Raw genomic sequence first — 20,096 nt, 5'->3', positions numbered from 1 at the left:
TTTTAGTGGAGACAAGTTCTCACTTTTACTCAGAAAGGTCTCAAACTCATGAGGTTAAGTGCTCCACCAGCCTCGGTCACCCAGAGTGCTAGGATTACAGGTGTGAGCATCGTGCCTGACCTCTGTTGTATTTTGAAAGCATATAATTTATTTGATTTTTCAGAATCACAGCTGGAGAGAAATTTGCCTAGGAATAAATCCTACCTCACATTTGATTTAGATGATATGTAGATGAAACTTTGGACTTCAGACTTTTGAGTTAATGCTAGAATTAAGACTTAACTGAAGTGAAGACTTTGGGGATGGAATGAATTTATTTTGAATGTGAGAAGGACATGAATTTGGGGAGCACAGATGCAGAATGCTGTGGTCTGAATGCGTGTGTCATTCCAAAATTCATGTTGAGATCTAATCTCTATTGTGGTAGTATTAAGAGGTGGGATCCTTTGGAAGGCAATCAAGTTATGAAGGCTCTGCCCTCATGAATGTGATTAATGTCCTTAGGAAAGATCTAAGGGCAAGCCCTGTCCTCTTTGATGTCTTATGAAGACACACAGAAGTCACCATCTATGAGGAACAGGTCCTTATAAGGCACTGAATCTATTGATGCCTTGATCTTAGACTTCCTAGCTGCCAGAACTGTGAGCATAAATTTCTGTTGCTTAGTATAAGTTACCCTATCTAAGGTATTTTATTATCAATGATTGTGTAGTGAGGCACGTTTTTGAGAGATAAATTTCTATACCTTTTACTTAATTTTTCTCATAACATGTTTAAGCTCCCCACTTTAATGTCTCATTACAGTGATGACCATGTACATGCTGAACAGTTTTCTGAGTTTAGATGGAACACTTCTCACGTTCCACCATTAAGTGTACTGTTTATGTAGGTAGCTAACTTTTTGTCAAATTATTAAAATTTCTTTCTATTCTCAGATATCTAGGATTTTAACAAAAGTAAGTGAATGCTGATTATCCGATGGTGGTCAACCTTTGTTCTCTTGCTATAGCAACAGGTATCTTCTAAGATTGAGCTATCCCTGCATTTCTGGAGTAAATTGCACTTATGGTGTTTTATTATTTCGTATGCTTGGATTTGATTAGACAATATTTTATTTTTCCCCACAGCTATGATGGCTGCTAATTTCCTTTCTTGTTCTGTTTTTGTCTTGTAGTATCATTTTTTTGTGTTTGCCTATAAAGGGATTTAGCCAAGAATAGTTTTCTTAGTGCCTGAGACAGAGAATGACATTTCAGACACAAGAACATGTTTATTCAAAGCAGCAGAGACTTCTGAGAATCTTTGTTCGGGGATTTGTGAATTACTTTACATGTATTAGAGGAGAGTCACTTTCTGTGTGCAGAGGTCAAGCTGTGAATCTGCGCTTGCAGACCCCGTCTGTGGCTTCATGTGAGCCTTTGCACCCAGCCATCCAGGTGCCCAACAGCTGCTCTTGGAGACCCCAACACGCTTGTTCTCAGGAGACAGATTTCTGTACTGAATGTGGGGATTCACGTTTTTGATTTTTTGTTTTGAAAGCCTGCACATAGCTGATGACCTCACATGCATACATATTTTGGACAATTTATAATTTTGAAAGCAGTGCTGATTTTATGGAACCACCCATTCCCCTTCCTCCCATGTATGTTCCAAGCTGTAGTGGTACTTGAGAAGGGGTCCTTCTGGCAACAACGACACAGCCCTGGGCCACTCACCTCCTCATCTCACTTATAGAAGGAATCACAGTGAGGTCACTGTGATTCAGGGTTTTCTATTACTTGCACCTGTTTTAGTGGTGACACAGCAGTGCCATTTATTCAGCAATCCATCACTGTCCCTTTAATTTTGAGACTCCATTTAGTCTATTCTAAGTTATGATGTTCTTAATGATTATACCCTCTCATTTCCTACCCTTCCCACCATGATTATTCACATACTGTTCTGTGTTTCTGTGTGGTCCTCAACCCCCGGCCTGGGCCTATCCTTTGAGAAGGCTATTTCTGGCCTTGCTCTGACATCCTTCATTACCCAGTTGAGTTTCTACATTTCATCACTCAATTGCTCTTTTGAAAGAAACTGCAATTCTGTCTTAGCTGTGGTCCCATGCAGTAGCTCATGCCCTGCCTTCCCACTCACACATGTGGACTGATGCCAGAACACCCACTACCAGCTCTTCTCTGTCTCTGCAGGCATTTAATGCCCTAGCTCAGCCATGACCTCCATATGGCCGTGCTGTGTCACATCCCGCACAACCTCTCTTCTCTCTTGCCTTGAGGGACTCTCCTAAGCTGCAAAATCATCTTGCAAAGTCCAACCTGGTTTGCGCTCTCATTCTCTGAGCAGATACCCTGTATTCTGCTTCATGGAGAAAACACAACTCTTAGCAAAAAATCTGTTCAACTTTCTGCCACTCCCCATGCATCATCTTCCTGTGTGCTCCTGCCTGTTGCTCTCCCAGGTCAATGAGAGGAATCATTCCTTCTTCCTGTGGGTGTTCTGATCTGTTATCTGTCCCCTGCTTAATTCCACCTGTGCGAGAACCTCTGGACCAGCTCAGCCACCATCTCCCACTTTTTCAATCCCTCACTCTAGTCTGACTCCCAACCCATAGTCCAGAAAGAGCCAAGCTTTGATGCTAACAAGGCAACACCTATGGTGAGCCCTAGTCTTTCTTAACACTACACCCCATTCTGCTTTCCTTCCATGATGACTCCCCTAAATGAGTGCCTACTATACGAGTGACAGCATAGTCCTCAAGTCACTCTAACTCTTCATCCTACAGGAATTTATTTCTTATCTTTCATAATCAAGTCATTGAAAATAACTCCACTGACATTAACAGTTTACAACCCTACCAGTGGAGGGGAGGGGCAAGATGGCTGATAGGTGCCAGGATCTGACAGAAGCTCCTGTCCAGAGGGAAGGATGATGTCCAGAAATACCCAACAAAGTTGAAGACTGGGAGCCCAGCTGAGAGAGAAGAGTGATATCTGCAGGACACCTTTGCTGAGGCAGGTTGCGATTCCAAGAAAGCAATCTACAGGTACATAATACATCCCAAAGGAAAAGTATCTGTCCCCTCCCCCAAGAAAGTTGTGTTTTTTTCTTTATTTTCTCTTTGTCTGCTCCTGTAAGTTTTCTACAGGCGAGCAGTGAACTGAGAACCTATTATCTCACCCCACGAGTGGGAGCTACAGGAAATGGGATCTACTCCCCTAGAGGGATCCTGCTGAGATTCCAAATACTCTCTCACCAGGCAGAAAAATCTAACTAACTTTTTTACTGCCATTTTGAATTTCCAGTCCACCCTTCCCCCCTTGCCTGCAGAGACAGTGAGGGGAAGCCCAAGAGCAGCATCCACCCACCCTGCAGAACCAAGCGCCCTGTCCAAGCCACGTGGCCTGAGAACTGCTAGAGCCATGCACATTCCCCAGGTGGTGGCAATCTCCACTCCTAGCACCCTTGCCAGGCGGCAGCCCAAGAACTACTAGAGCCACACGTTCCCAGCACCCCCAGCCTGGCAGCCCAAGAACTGCTAGAGCCGCACATTCCCTAGGCGGCAATCCCTGCTTCCGGCACCCCAGCCTGTTGGCCTAGAACTGCCAGAACTGCGTGCTCCTGGCACCCCTGGCCAGCAGCCTGAGAACTGCGAGAGTACGGTCAGTTGAGAGTGAACCACACTGGAGCGGCGGTACCCGGAGGTGAAGAGTAGCAGCTGCAGCAGCAGGAACAATAAGGCTCACACCCGTGAGGCTTTTCTGGACAGACACACCCTGTCTCTCTGGGCAACCAGAGGAAGCTGGCATCTTCTCTGGTGGCAGCTACTGGCAGAACGGTTCTGGGACGGACTCCAAACAGTGTAAATTCAGCATGGGACAGAATTAGTGGAAAACTCGGGTAACATGAATAACCAGAGTAGATCAACTCCCCCAAGAAAGGATGGGGCAGATGCAATTGAAGATCCCATCCATAAACAGGTGGCTGAGATGTCAGAAATCGAGTTCAGAATTTGGGTAGCAAATAAGATTAACAGAATGGAGGAAAGGAGGGAATTGGAATTTCAAGAAATTATTCAAAAGATGTCTCAAGAATTCAATGATTTCAAAGATAAAATGAACAAAGATTTGGACACATTGAAGCAAGAGTTTGCAGCCCTCAAAGATCTGAAAAATATGGTAGAATCCATCGGTAACAGAATGGAGCAGGCAAAAGAAAGGATCTCTGACACTGAAGACAAAGCTTTTGAATGCGCCCAAGTGCTCAAAGATGCAGAGAAATGGAGAGCAAAAATGGATCATTCTCTCAGAGAGCTCTGTGATAATTTGAAGAAAACTAATATTCACCTTATAGGAATCCCTAAAGGTGACGAAGTTGCTCCACAAAATGTAGAGGCTCTTCTTCATGAAATTATGGAAGAGAATTTTCCAGACATGCCAAGAGATTCTGAAATTCAGATAGCAGACAATTTCAGAACCCCAGCGTGACTCAACCCAAACAAGACATCCACCAGGCACATAATTACCTTCACTAAAGTTAATATGAAAGAGAAAATTCTGAAAGCAATTAGACATAAGAAAACCATAACCTACAAGGGGAAGAACATTAGAATGACTGAAGATCTCTCTGTTAAAACCTTTCAGGCTAGAAGAGGGTGGTCATTGCCTTTTAATCTCCTTAAACAAAATAGCTTTCAACCCAGGATCCTGTATCCAGCTAAACTGAGTTTCATTTATGATGGAGAAATTAAATACTTTAATGACATGCACACGTTGAAGATCTTTCCCATAACTAAACCAGCTTTCCAGGATATTCTCAGTATCCTCCATAATGACCAGTGCAATTCTCCACCACGAAAGTAAACTCACTCAGAAACTTTTGATCAAATTTCAACTTCCACAGTGGTGAAAGGATTAAAAATGTCCACTGGACTTTCGAAAACTCAACACCCAAAATTTTACCAGGCTTATCAATATTCTCAATCAATGTGAATGGCTTACATTGTCCTCTAAAGAGGTATAGGCTGGCTGACTGGATACAAAAACTCAGGCCAGATATCTGTTGCATACAAGATCTCATCTTACCTTAAAAAGATAACCTATACTCCAGGCAAATGGAAAACAGAAAAAAGCAGGTGTTGCAATTCTATTCGCAGATACAATAGGGTTTAAACCAACAAAAGTAAGCAAGGATAAGGATGGCCACTTTCTATTTGTTAAAGGTACTACTCAATATGATGAGATTTCAATTATCAATATTTATGCACCCAACCAGAATGCACCTCAATTTATAAGAGATACTCTAATAGGCATGAGCAATTTGATTTCTCACAGCTCCATCATAGAGATTTTAATACTCCTTAGGCAGTGTTGGATAGATCCTCCAACAAGAAATTTGGCAAAGAAATTTTAGATTTAAACTTAACCATTCAACATTTGGATTTAACGGAAATCTACAGAACATTTCATCCCAACAAAACTGAATACACATTTTTCTCATCAGCCCATGGAACAACTCCAAAATTGACCACATCTTAGGTCACAAGTATAACCTCAGCAAATTTAAAAGAATAGAAATTATTCCTTGCATCTTCTGAGACCATCATGGAATAAAAGTTGAACTCCGTAACAACAGGAATCTGCAGACTCATACAAAAACATGGAAGCTAAATAACCTTATGCTGAATGATAAGTGGGTTAGAGATGAGATCAAGAAGGAAACTGCCAAATTTTTGGAACAAAATGATAATGAAGATACAAGTTATCAGAACCTCTGCGATACGGCAAAGGCAGTCCTACGAGGGAAATTTATAGCACTGCAAGCCTTCCTCAAGAAAACGGAAAGAGAGGAAGTTAATAACTTAATGGGACATCTCAAGCAACCGGAAAAGGAAGAACACTCTAATCCCAGACCCAGCAGAAGAAAAGAAGTAACCAAAATTAGAGCAGAACTAAATGAAATTGAAAACAAAAGGATTATACAACAGATCAATAAATCAAAAAGTTGGTTTTTTTAAAAGGTCAACAAGATAGATAAACCTTTGGCCAACCTAACCAAGAAAAAAAAAAAGTAAAATCTCTAATTTCATCAATCAGAAATGGTAAAGATGAAATAACAACAGACCCCTCTGAAATTCAAAAAATCCTTGATGAATATTACAAGAAACTTTATTCTCAGAAATACGAAAATCTGAAGGAAATTGACCAATACTTGGAAGCACACCACCTTCTAAGACATAGCCAGAATGAAGTGGAAATGTTGAACAGGCCTGTATCAAGTTCTGAAATAGCATCAACTATACAAAATCTCCCTAAAAAGAAAAGCCTGGGACCAGATGGCTTCATGTGAAAATTCTACCAAACCTTTAAAGAGGAACTAGTAACTATATTACTTAACCTTTTCCAAAGTATAGAAAAAGAAGGAATACTACCCAATACATTCTATGAAGCAAACATCACCTTGATCCTCAAAACCAGGAAAAGACCCAACAAGAAAAGAAAATTACAGACCAATATCATTAATGAATATTGATGCAAAAATATTCAACAAGATCCTACCAAACAGAATCCAGCATCACATCAAACAAATTATACACCACGACCAAGTGGGTTTTATCCCAGGATTTCAAGGCTGGTTCAACATATGTAAATCTATAAATGTAATTCAGCACATAAACAAATTAAAAAACAAAGACCATATGGTTCTCTCAATTGATGCAGAAAAAGTTTTTGATAATATCCAACATCCCTTCATGATCAGAACACTTAAGAAAATTGGTATAGGGCGGCGCCTGTGGCTCAAAGGAGTACGGCGCTGGCCCCATATGCTGGAGTTGGCAGGTTCAAACCCAGCCCTGGCCAAAACCTGCAAAAAAAAACAAAGACAAAAAACAAAAAACCAAAGGAGACAGGCACATGGCCTACAGATATATGAAAAAAATGTTCATCATCCTTAATCATCAGAGAAATGCAAATAAAAACTACTCTGAGATATCATCTAACACCAGTAAGATTAGCCCATATCACAAAATCCCAAAATCACAGATGCTGGCATGGTTGTGGGGAAAAGGGAACATTTCTACACTGCTGGTAGGAATGTAAACTAATACTTTCCTTTTGGAAAGACATCTGGAGAACACTTAGAGAACTAAAAATAGGCCTGCCATTTGATCCTATAATTCCTCTGCTAGGTATATATCCAGAAGACCAAAAATCACACTACAACAAAGATATTTGTACCAGCATGTTTATTGTAGTCCAATTCATAATTGCTAGGTCATGGAAGAAGCCCAAGTGCCCATCTACCCATGAATGGATCAGTAAATTGTGGTATATGTACACCATGGAATACTATGGAGCCCTAAAGAAAGATGGAGACTTTACCTCCTTCATGTTTACATGGATGGAGCTGGAAAATCTTCTTAGCAAAGTATCTCAAGAATGGAAGAAAAAGTGTCCAATGTACTCAACCCTACTACGAAACTAATTTATAGCTTTCATAGGAAAGCTATAACCCAATTATAGCCCAAGAATATGGGGAAAAGGGAGAGGGAGGGGAGGGGAGGGGTAGGATGGGTGGAGGGAGGGTGATTGGTGGGATCACACCTATGGTTCATCTTATAAGGGTACATGTGAATCTTTCTAAATGTAGAATATAAATGTCTTAACACAGTAACTAAGAAAATGACATGAAGGCTATGTTAACCACTTTGATGAAAATATTTCAAATTGTATATAAGAACAGCACACTGTACCCCATGACAGCATTAATGTCCACAGCTATGATTTAATAAAAACAAAACAAAAACAAAACCAAAGTATTACATTGGTCCTTGATGGGGACCAATAATTCACTTAAATGAAGTAAGTTAACCTCTTTTGGTAAAAAGAAAAAAAAAATAATAAAGAACCCTACCAGTTCCAAATTCAGGACTTCCACATTCACATGTCTTGACTTCCTGTTCATTAACACTGTAGATTATAGCCTCTGTTCCAAGAGACTCCAAATGGCGGTTGCTATGGAAACTTCTGTGGTTGATCGCCTACCTGGCTTGCTCTTTCTGAGTGAAATATCCACACTTGCCTGCACTAACAAAAATGGTGCTCCCTGAATTCCAGCCCAAGGATGTGACTCAAGACCAGCCAAGGGACTGTTACTGAGCACAGGTGCTTACAGCAGAGTCTGAACACAAAAACTATGGAAGGCAAAAAGACTGTGTGCATACAGGTGGACACCAATGGGCACTGGAAATCTTATCCAGTTCTGGAGTTGCTGGCCAGCCCTTAGGACCCTCCCTGCCCACTGCCCACACAATGGACTTTGGCCTTAGCTTTGAAGTGATATATGACCAAGTTGACCCTATCCAAAAAAATTCTTTCTGGAAGTTTTTCCCAGCTTTCCCACCTAGCTGCCTTCTTGTGGCAGACCAGGTTCAGGCTGGCCAGGAAGGTGGGGACAGAGGGGAGATGAAAGTAGGCAGCAGGTGGGGCCATGTCCTGCCCTGAAGCTGAGAGCACCACTTAGAAGAGAGTACGGTGGTGGGGGGTGTCTTCCAAATGTTCATGGGAAATGTGCATTATGAAAAACTACACATGAATTTCAAAACTGTTTTTCACTGAAACAAATTAATACTAATTTGTTATAACATGTCTGAGCAAGATCTAGTTTGAAGCACTTAGAAGGGTGAGACAGCAGTTATGAAAAGTTTAGGGGACAATGCCCAAGGGGAAGCAGCAGTTTATAAATGGACAACTCATTTTAAGAAGGGACAGGACAATGTGGAAAATGAAGCCACAGCAGCACCATCCATATCAGTCCTCAGGGAAAAATTTATCTTGTTCCTGCTCTAATTAAAAAAGATTGATGATGAACAGCAGAAACAGTGGCCAACACCACCAGCGTCTCACATGGCTCAGTTCACACAGCTCTCACTGAAACTGAAACTGAGCACACTCCCCACTGGACAGCACCAGTGCTGCTGCCCCCAGACCAGGTGCAGATAAAAGCCAAGTTTCCAGTGAGATTCAAACAGTCGAGATCCTGAAGTATTCTTTTGAAGAACTGTTATGGGAGCTGGAAAGTGCCTTTACCAGGAAAATCTCGTAGACAGCACAGTCACAGCAGTGGTCACCCAAAGGGGATGTGTCTGTCAGAGCAAAAGCAGACCAGTCGAGGACAAAGGTCATGGCAACAGATTTCAGGGATGCTCCAGGCATTTTGCTTGCTGACTGCCTAGAGGGCCCAAGAATAGGAACATCTGCATATGTGAAAGTGTTTGGGGATAGTCAGCCAACGCATTCGCATAAAGACAGAGAGTCCTTCTCCACCAGGACAGCCCACCTGTTCCGTCTCCTCCTCAGACAGGGGCACTTCTGTGTTTTGGTGGGTAATCATTAGGCATCTACCTTACTGCCCTGATGTGGCTCCTTCTGACTTTTTTCGTTCCCTAATCTTAAAGCCTCCCATTTTTCCTCAGTTGATAGTGTGAAAAAGACCTCATTGATATGGTTAAATTCCCAGGACCCTCAGTTCTGTAAGAGCAGGACTAAAAGACTGGTGTCATCCCTTACAAAAATGTCTTGAGGGAACCTACCCTAAGACATAAACCCACCCTAAATATGTTTTGAAGGAACCTACCATAAATTTATATTTTTATTTTATCTTTTAATTCCATTTTTTTCCATGAGCGTTTTAGTCACCTTGTGTTTGTTTTGGGTAGAACTTTTCAGTGTGGTTTCTAAGCTCTCTTTGGACAGCTGCATTTAAATTGAAAAATGAAAAGACATGGGCCCTGCTGCTTTCTACTTTCAGTGGTTCTCAACCTGTGGTTCCCGACCAATAAAAATACATCCTGCATATCAGATAGTTACATTATGATTCATAACAGTAGCAAAATTACAATTATGAAGTAGCAACAAAAATAATTTTCTGGCTGGGAGTCACCACAACATGAAGAATTGTATTAAAGGGTCACGGCATTAGGAAGGTTGAGAACCACTGACTTAGCCCAAGTGTCAGATGTTGGACAGGTAAGTGTAGGAAAACTCATGACTTCATGCACCTATGCCAGCTGGCAGGTGAAATCCAAGTTCCTTCAATGGAGATATTTACCTTCTGTCTTCTGGAATCTGGCAGAAAGAATGGAGGAAGGGCAGCCATGGAACCCCTCCTACTAGAATAGGAGTGTCCCCAGGATGGTGCCCCACTGCCCCATGCTGAGAAAAGACCTCTCCACCCTAATCATGCATTCTCCCCACTGTTACCAGGTCACCCGAAGGTCAGAAGTACAGAGTATACATTCTGTATGGTGGACTTAGGCCCCTTCCCCATCAATACTGAAGCCGTAACGGGCAAAGAGGAGTAGAGGAAAGGGGTGATTGTCAGTGATAACCAGTTATAAGTTTTGATTTCAAAGACAAAACCTTATTACCAAAACCACTACCAGGAGACTTTGACTTGCTCTGAATACAAGCTGAGGAGCCCCTGGGCTCAGAGCCAACTGTACTATCCCAAGGCTCCCAGAAAGTCAGACCAAGATGTAATCAAAAGAAAACAAGTTTAATTTATCAGGTTCCAACAAGTCTGCAGTGAGTCCAAGCTCAAGAGGGCTCAGCCCACAGCACTGCCCATGGCTCATGGTAGGCCAAAGCCACCTACAATGGAGACAAATGCCAGAAAGGTGGCCAACCTGGCATTGCCACGGCTCACCTCACTTGCTCTGTCAGTATGTTCTTTGAACTGCAGTTTTACACCCCCCTCATTATTGCATGTATTGGTAACACAGCACACGAAGTATACAAAAGGCGTGGGCTCTTCCATTATAAACTCCTTGGCTGGTAAGTCCGGAGCTGTTCCACAATGTTCTGAGCACTGCTTTGAAACCAGGAGGAAACGTGGGAACATTCCTAACAGGAAATAAAAAAAGAAGAAAACCAGGTGAATCCCAGTTGTGACAAAAAGCATTTTTCTGTCTGTCAAACCCAGGGGGGGAGTCAGGAGCCCCCACCAAGAGGAAGAGTGCCAGGCCTGTGTGCTGGATGCTGCCACAGGGAGGGGCTGGCTTGTGTGTGGTGTGGCTGTCAGGCACCCCCAGCTCTGGCCTGTCCTTCTGCACTGGGAATGTGTCTGAGGATTGTTGTTTGAGAACATACAAGCTCTTTCTGCCTCAACTTCTCAAACACTGGGTTGATTCAGGCCTACGTGACCACAGACACATGAGAGGAGGGACTCTTGGCCCTCCTGACCCCTGTCCAGTGTGTGGAGCTGGCTTCTTAGTAGGCCAAGGTCAGCTCAGGGTTGGGGCTTGTCTTATGACTTCACCTCATTCTCCACTATGCAAATAAATCATTTTTCCATGTTACATTATAAAGTCCACGTTGGCTAACCTGGGCCTTCACCTCAATGTCCCACAGACTTCCTGGAGCACAGGCCTGAGGGGCAGAATTGGGATCCTCAAGCCCTGAAAATGGCACTGGGGCAGAATGTCCTGGGTGTTCAGATTCCCCTTGGGGAGGGCTTTGCACGCCCGGAAGTCCTCAGGGGGGAATTATAGTTGACAGAGTAGCAGTCTCCAAACTTTCTGAAGCAAGCAGTCTCCTTTGAAAATGTTATTTTTTCCTGTACAGTTAGTTTGTGCTTATCTAGACGCTATTTTCAATGAGGCATTTAACACTATGCAAGCTTAACTGTTCACTTAAAAATGAATAAAACTAAACTTGGATTTTCTCCATACCCCAAGTATTTCATCTTGACCCCTACACTGGCAAGACAACCCTCACCCCCTCCTATGGGGACTTTGGTCTTCAAGTTTTAAAGAAAAAAATCAGTTTATATTAGTTATTCTCTGTTTAGACAGACCCTAATTGTTTATTCTATCGATCGACCTGCCGGTGAGCCCCCACCATGAATAAGGGACTTACTTATGGCAGCAGTAACACAGTACTTTTGATTTTCTGCACAGGTCTGAGGGTTTGTGCAGCTGAAGTCGTCTTCTTTCTCACACACATGGCACGTCAGCCGATTGGCTGCAGGAGGGAGGAGGAGAAATGATACACCGGCACAGTTCTCTGCTAAAGGAGGACACCTTGTCCTCCCCGTGGCAGAAAGCCCATTACTGTCCCTCCCCACCCCGTACGGCCTCAGCTCTGTCTTCTCTCCTGGGGTCCCTTCTCAGGAAGTGTCTCCCACGCAGGTGCCCCCACGTATTCAACACGGGCGACACCCCCAGACACACAGGGACGAGCCCGCATCCACCGCGACCCCGGCCGGGGCCGGCTGACCTTGTCTGGCCGTGATGTTGTCTTCGGTCTGCACCCGCGGCAGGACCAGGACCAGGAGCACGGCTAGCAGGGCCATCCTCTCAGGCGGACCCTGGGCCGGAGGCCTCAGTCAGCACTAGGCCGCCGACCCTGGCCCACCCCGCACCCGGGGACCCCGCCACCGGCCACCCCGGGGCCCTCCCCCGTCCCACGCCACCTCCCCCGCCCGGCCCCCGTCGCGGCGGCGCCCACCGGCCTCAGGAGCGTCCAGGCGTCCCAGGGTCAGTCCCGCTGCCTCCCCTAGTGCCGCTCCCCCTACTGCCACCTCCCGGTGGCGCCGAAGCCCCTTCTGGAACGTTCCTCAGCCTCCGCTGTGGGGTGGGGGCTGCCTGTGTGAAAGCGGCCGCGCAGTCCGCTGAGGGCCGGTCCCCTCAGCACCGACCGGGCGTCCTCGCAAAGTCCCTCCTTCCAGCCCTTTTGTAAGGAGACTGGCCGCTGGGCCTCCTGGCCGCCACGTCGCGCCTTTCTCCGAGGCCCCGCGAGGTCCGCGTCTCGCCGCGTGGGGCGTCCCCGCCGACTGCGTGCGTCCGTGCGGACGCCGCGCCATCCCGGGCTGGGTCTGCGACGCGGGCTAGGCCTTCGCTGTGCTTCTCAGAGTTTCTTTCTGCCTGGTTCCTTCTCAGTTTGTATGGGTAGGAAGCAGAAAGCCACCCGAGGACCCTTCTCCCGCCCCAGTGCCCACAGCGACGGGAGCGGCTCTCTCCGGGCCGCGGCCAGAGGCCCATCGGGACGGGGGGCGCGGGCGCCGCGGTGGAACCGCCTGCGGAGCCCGCCGGGCGGGGCCCCAGGGGGCTCTCGAGGAAACTTGGGGAGCGGAGGCCAGCGGGGAGGTGGTTCGTGAGAACAGTACCCTCAAAAACACAGATCATTTCATTTTAAAAAGGGATGAAACATGTCGAAAATGAAGCCTGTGGCGGCCGACCGTCCACATGGAGCTTCCCTAAGGTGACCAGATTTTAACGTTGGTAAAGCGGGACACCATTGATGGAGGGGGGGTTCTTAATTAAAAATGTGGTCTATGTGGAGCAACAAAAATTTTCATAGAACGCAAAAATAGTATTGTAATATATATATATTTAATTTCAACATAAGTACAATTTACAAATATACTACATTTAAAAAAACTATGTATAGGGCAGCACCTGTGGCTCCAAGTAGGGCGCCGGTTCCCCTGGGCGACCTCGCCCGGGAGGGAGTAGGGAGTTTACATTAGCCTTTCCATTTCCAAATGAAGGTACTTGAACCTCTTCATTCCCAACTGGACTTACATTAACCTTTTCAGCGGCCGAAAACCGTATATTCCCTTCCCGTTGTCCCCCCAGTCCCTAGCTTGTCGTGCATTCTTTCCAAAACTCAGAACTTTTTAAAAATGCCGCGCGAAGCGGGACAAATTGTTAAAAATCAGGACTGTCCCACCAAAAGTGGGACGTCTGGTCACCTTAATCTTCCCGGGAGAGTTACCCTCCTCGCGCCCTTCAGGGCAGAGGCCCCAAGGAGACCCGGAGGGCCGGGCTGCCTCCAACCTTCACCCCAGCGGCGCCAACGGGGGGACTTCGGGGCGGGGCGTGGTCGGGGGGCGTGGCTGTGGGCGGCGACGGGGACCCCGGCGAGCACTGGGGCTGCTGGCGGGCGGGACACGGGGGCCCAGCGTCGAGCTTCCAGAACATTCGCGGTCCTGACGGGCGTGTGGACTCAGCCCAGGCATCCGCTATTTCGTGAGCGCTGTTTTTCCCTCAGAGCCCCACCCACGGGATCCCCGCTAGTCTCGGCGAGGGGGTGAGGAAGGCGCTTTGTGGGTCTGGTGGGGGGGAGCGGGAGGCGCAGCTCAGGAAAGTTCCAGAAAGGGGTGGGGGCGGCCAGGAGTGCCTCAGACACCCGGCGCAGTTGTAGGGGCAAGCTGGGCGCGGGTGAGTTTCTGGGGCACCGTCTTGTGGGGCAAGGTTGGAGTTTAGTCTCGTTTGGAACACAGCCTCAAGGAACGCCGCTCCTTTGGGGTCCCAGATTCTCCTCCTCATCCCCCAACTCTGTTCCCAGGGGGTCCCAGATCCCTCCACCGAGAACCCTGTCCTTTGGGGTCCCAGATTCCCGCTACCCTCCCCCCCACGCCGCTCCCAGGGGCTCCCAGATCCCCCCCCCCACGCTGCTCCCTGGGGGTCCCAGATCTCTCACCCCCAACGCTGCTCCCACGGGTCCAAGATTCCTCCCCCAACTCCTCTCCCAGTGAGGTCCCAGATTCCTCTCCACCCCCAGGAGCGCCTCTCCCCCCGGGGTCCCAGATCTCTCCACTCCCCTGGGAAGGCAGCTCCCCTCGCTCCCTTCAGGGTCCCAGGCTAGCTTCTTTCCTCACCCCCTAAGCTGGCTTTTACTTCCAGGCTTGGGGTTTCTGAAGCTATCCTAATTCCTTCCACCTTCTGCTCTTTATTATTCTTTTCTTGCTCTTGTTTTAGGGCATAAGTTGCTACCATTTTCTTACTGTTTTGAAGTAGAAAACTAGACATTGATTATTTCCAACCATTTTTTTTTTTTAAACAAAGCAATAGGTATTTCTTCTTTCAGGGTTTTGGAGGCCAGAAGTTTAAAATCAAGGTGTAGGCAAGGCTATGTTCCGTCCTAAGTCTCTGGGGGAAGATCCTTTACTGCTTCTTCCAGCAGCTGGTGGCTGGCAGTGTGCCTGGCTTGCAGTTGCACCCCTATCTGTGTGCATCTCTCCGTTTTTCCTTTACTACTGAACGCTTTCAGAGCTCTGCTTTCCCCTCCAGGTCTCTTCAGGCTACTTAGTTCAGGTTTCCTTATGTAATTTTTGATTTCTTTCTTTTTTTCATTGTTCAGGATTTATTGAGGGTATAAAGAATCAGGTTACACCGGTATTTGTTAGGTAAACTCCCTCTTAATTTTTAATTAATAATTGTGTCCCAGCCCAAGAGATGTACCTATAATGTGACTTCCAATCCTCCTCCCCCCTCCCCTCTCCCTGTTGCCTCATTCCCCAGCCCTCTAGCTTGTATTAGATCATCTGCCTTCATATTAGAATTGAGTACATTGGATTCTTGCTTCTACATTCTTGTGATGCTTTACTAAGAAGAATGTATGTAAAGTCTACAAATTTTTAAAAGGGTGGATAGTATTCCATAGTATACATATACTACAGCTTGTTAATCCATTTCTGGGTTGGTGGGCATTTAAGTTGTTTCCACATTTGGGAGATTGTAAACTGAGTTACAATAAACAGTCTAGTGCAAATGTCCTCATGGTAAAATGATTTTTTTTCTTCTAGGTAGATACCCAGTAATGGGATTGCAGGATCAAATGGGAGAGAAGGGAATACTTTTAAAGGAAGTATGGAAAGGGTACATGTGAATCTCTCTAAATGTAGAATATAAATGTCTTAACACAATGACTAAGAAAAAGAAATGAAGGCTATGTTAACCAGTTAGATGAAAGTATTTCAAATTGTATACAGAAACAGTACACTGTACCCCCTTATAGTATTAATGTACACTGCTATGATTTAATTAAAAAAAAAATAAGGGAAGTATGGAGAATCCCCATATATAATTTTTTATTATCACTTTGTCCAAAATCTTTTTTTAGATATTTCTGTTGGGAATGATTTGGGGCTCATTTATTTTTTGGAGATGTGTTCTCAATTTCCAAATGTGAGGATTTTCTACTTATCTTTTCTAAGAGTGACTTTTTGCTTAATGCCACTATAGTTAGAAAACATACTTTGAGTTTCAAAAATTACTTTTGGTTATGAAATGGTTATATCCCTTCTCATCTCTTGCAATGCTTTTCCTCTTGATGTCTGCACTTGCCAACACTGATTTCACTGTTATATCTTTCCAAGCCTCCCTTTCATATATTTTAATTCTGACTATGTTATAAACTTAACATTTCTTTTAGTGAGTCTGCTGTTAACAACATATCCTGACTATTATTGGCCAAAATCATGTTCATTTTGCCTTTGGGTTTAAAGAATATTTTTTCAAGAATGAGTTGTATCGCTTTCTTCACCATGTGAAACTATTGTTCTCTTGGTTTTTGTTTTTCGTAGTTTCTGTTGAAAGACAAAAAAGTTTTGTCTTTTTTCCACTCTGGCTGCTTTATGATTTTCACTTTTTTTCAATGGTGTAACTATGATGGGTTCAAGATTGGTTTTACTTGCATTTATTCTGCCTTGGCCCTGCTGAATTTTTTAAGTTTGGGGGGGTTATACCTTTCATTCATATTTGAAAATTTCTATCCCAATAATTCTTTAACTATTTACTCTCTTCATTTCTCTGTCCTCTCCTTGTGGGGCTCCAGTTACATGTGTGCTACATGTCCAGCCCCCATCTATGCATCTCCTTTCCCTGGTTCTTTTATTCTTCTCTATTTCTTTGCCTGGGTATCAGTTTGGTTTTTAAAAATAAACCTAGTCTTCATATTTTTCTGTTTCTTCTTTCGCTGCTTCTGGTTAGCTGTTAGCCATCCAAGTGAATTTTAAAGTTTCTAATATTTTGTTTTTCTATCATAGAATGTTCGTTTGATTCTTCTTTAGATTTTCTCTATTGATAGTTTTCATTTTTTAAAAGTTGATTTTATCTTTTTAGTATTCTGACTATGTTATTTACAGCATGTGTATACTAAAATCCAACATTTTGGTGGATTGTGGTTTTACTTCTACTTCTGTTATATTGATTAGCACTCTCTGGTAGAATAAAACATATATTTGTAGTCTTCAGTTCCTGATACAGAGGTCCTAAAACCTTTGTCATTTCCTGAGTGATGGAGGTTATAGCATTTTTTGTCATATCATTTTGTCAGTACAGTTGGCCCTCTGTATTTGCAGTTTTTGCATTCTAGGATTCAACCCACCACAGACTAAAATTATTTGAAAAATAAAAAATAATAATATGATAATAAAAATGCAAATTAAAAATTAATATAACAACTATTTATATAACATTTACATTGTTTTAGGTATAAATAATCTGAAGATGATTTAAAGTGTAGAGAAGATGTGTGTCAGTTATACGCAAATGTCTGCCATTTCTTATCAGGGACATGAGAAGCCTTGGATTCTGGTATCCTGGGGAGTTTCCTGGAACCAATATCCCCTCAGATATTGAGGGAAGACTGTGTATGCTTCCCGACACAAGAGCCTAGGACTCTTGCAATCTTAGGAGTGTAAGAGTGTCTTTTGTAGGGTAATGAGGTAACTGCAGGACCCCTAGACAGCTTTAGGTTGGAGTCTGGTCATTAGGAGATGAAGACAACATTAGAGGGTTGAGCCTTTCATCCCCACCCTGAACCTCCAGCCACGGTGGAGGGGCTCAAGATTGAGTCAATTGTCAATGGCCAATGATTTGATCAATCTTACCTAGTGAGACCTCCATAAAACCCGATAAACTGGGGTTCAGAGAGCTTTATAATTAGTGAACAAGTGCAGATTTGGGGAGAGTGGTGCCCAGAGAGGGTGTTGAGGCCGAGCCCCTCTGGACATACCTGGCCCTGCACATCTCTTCCGTTTCTTGGTTGCTTACTTTGTAGTGCACTGATAACAGTAGGAAAGTCTCTGCCCGTGTTCTGTTGTAGCAGATTAAGAGGTGAAAGTCTTAGGAACCCCTGACTTATGGTCTGTCAGTCTACAGGTGGCCCAGACTGTCAGTTTACATCTGAAGTGTGAGCAGTCTGTGGGACTAAGCCCTCCACATGTGAGGTCTACCCTGACTCCTCATGGTGTCAGATTGAATTGAATTTCTTGATCCCCACTTGGTGTCCAGAGAGTTAGAGAATTGGTTTGTGTGGAAAAACCCACATATTTGGTGTCAGAAGTATGGTGTTATAGAAATAGTTCATAGTTAAAAAAAAGAAGAAGAAGAAAGAAATAGTTCATAGTATGAACTACCTCTTACAATCCTGTGGTTTTGTTTCATCTTTTAAAAAGAATCAATTTAGTTGTCTCTTTAATATTCTCGTTATAATTTTTAAAGCACTCATATAGTCATGATTTCTGTTGCTGTTTTATTGATTAGCAGTAATCTGTTCCTGACTTGTGCCTGTTCTGTGGTGTTTTTTATTTAATGTCTGACATTGTGTATAAAATAGATGTAAAGCTTGTAGATGATAGTATGTGACAAACCAAGGTGAGTGCCTGAGGCAGCAAGTGTCACAATCCATGGAGATTTATTAGGCCAAGGATTGAGGATGAACCTGGGAAACCACAGACAAATCTGAGATCGTTTTTCTGAAGTGAGGGGAACTCAGTTTTTAAAGGGAATAGAGCACACAAAAAGGGAAAAAAGAGGAGAGGGTGGGCAGTGAGAGGAGAGTGGACAGTCTTGGGAGACCGTGCACATCCCCATTTTACATAAGATAAAACAAATGTTAGAAGAGGAAAAGGGCAGGAAGGAAGGATGGGTTATGTCACTGTGTCTCTGTGTCCCTGCCTCGGTGCATGGAAGGTTGTCTGCTCTCATCCCATCTCTGTTCTGCACCTGGGAAGACATTGTGCAATCAGCATTGTTAATGCAGAATCAAACAGGATATTGTTCCAGGAGCTAGACTTAGCCTGGGGATGCAAAGTTACCACTTACAAGTCCTTGCTTCCTGGACCCAGAGAGGAGTTTCCCTATGAAAGACCTGAGAGGCAGTCCTTGCAGACACCTGAGGACTTTACCCTCCTGTGGGATCAGGCTGATGGGTGTATTAGGAGCAGCTCTGCTGTGGGGGAGGGGTGTGTGTGTGACATGACTGGGCCTCCAGGTTTGATCTTCCCTTTTTATAAGGAGTTGGTCCTGAGATTTTGTTTTCCTTATATATGTTATTTCTGGATATGTCTGCCCAGGCTTCTCTTGGGGAGACTGTGGAAAGGCCTAGTCCACTGGCCTGCTTAGGAACAGAACCTAGTTGAGATGGTTGTAGCTTTGAGCAGACCCAGGCCACCTCTGGAGCCAGCCCCTGTCCCTAATCCTGACTGAAGCAGGCATGAGCGGTGCTCTTTCACATAAGCCCAGCCAACTCCCACTTTTGCTGAGGTGTGAGGAGGAGGCCTGCCTGGCTTTTGGTTCAATTCATGCGATTTTATCTCCCAGCTGTGTGTGGCCAGGGAGAGTTGGCTTAGCCCAAGCATTTCCTAAATGTGTGGCTTGTCTGAATCTTCAGCACTGGCAGTTCCCCCTTTCTAGGCTTTGACTTCTCTCTTGAATCTCACATACACACCTGTTCCACATGGGCCACCAACTGGTCAGTGGTGTGATTGTGGTGGCAGCTTCTAAAAGCACTTTGTCTCCTAGGATCTACCACACTACAGAGCTCTTACTTTCCCTGCAGGGTCCCTCCCACCTCAGCCCCTGGAAACAGACTCTTCTATGGGAAAATGTGCTTGGTCTTTAGGGTTCTTGGAGATTTGGGGCCATTTCAGCCCCCTGTGAGCCAAAACAGTGCTCTTGTTTGTGTTTCCTACTGGAGTTTGCCTGTGGCCAACCTGGCTTTCAGCCAGTGCCCAAACTGACAGATGTTTCAGCAGTAACAGCTGCTCCCGCAGAAGGGTTTGGGCTTCTTTGGTGCCCTGGTGGGGAGGTGGGCATTCCCGGCCCATAGTGGTGGTTCAGGACTCAGTTGCAAGGGGCCCTGGACTCTCCCTTTGCCAGTAACTAAGGGATGGCTCTGTGAAGCCCAGGTCCAAGGAAGACTTGATTCCAGGGGGAATTCTTTCTTAAGGACATTAGATACCACCTTAAAATTTGGCTTCTGGCATGTTCTGCACTTGTTCCCCTTCTGTCACCTCACCCATGGTGT

Source organism: Otolemur garnettii, unplaced genomic scaffold (assembly GCF_000181295.1).
Source record: "Otolemur garnettii isolate 467f Iridium unplaced genomic scaffold, OtoGar3 scaffold00291, whole genome shotgun sequence".
NCBI classification, from domain to species: Eukaryota; Metazoa; Chordata; class Mammalia; order Primates; family Galagidae; genus Otolemur; species Otolemur garnettii.
This window is presented reverse-complemented; position numbering follows the sequence as displayed.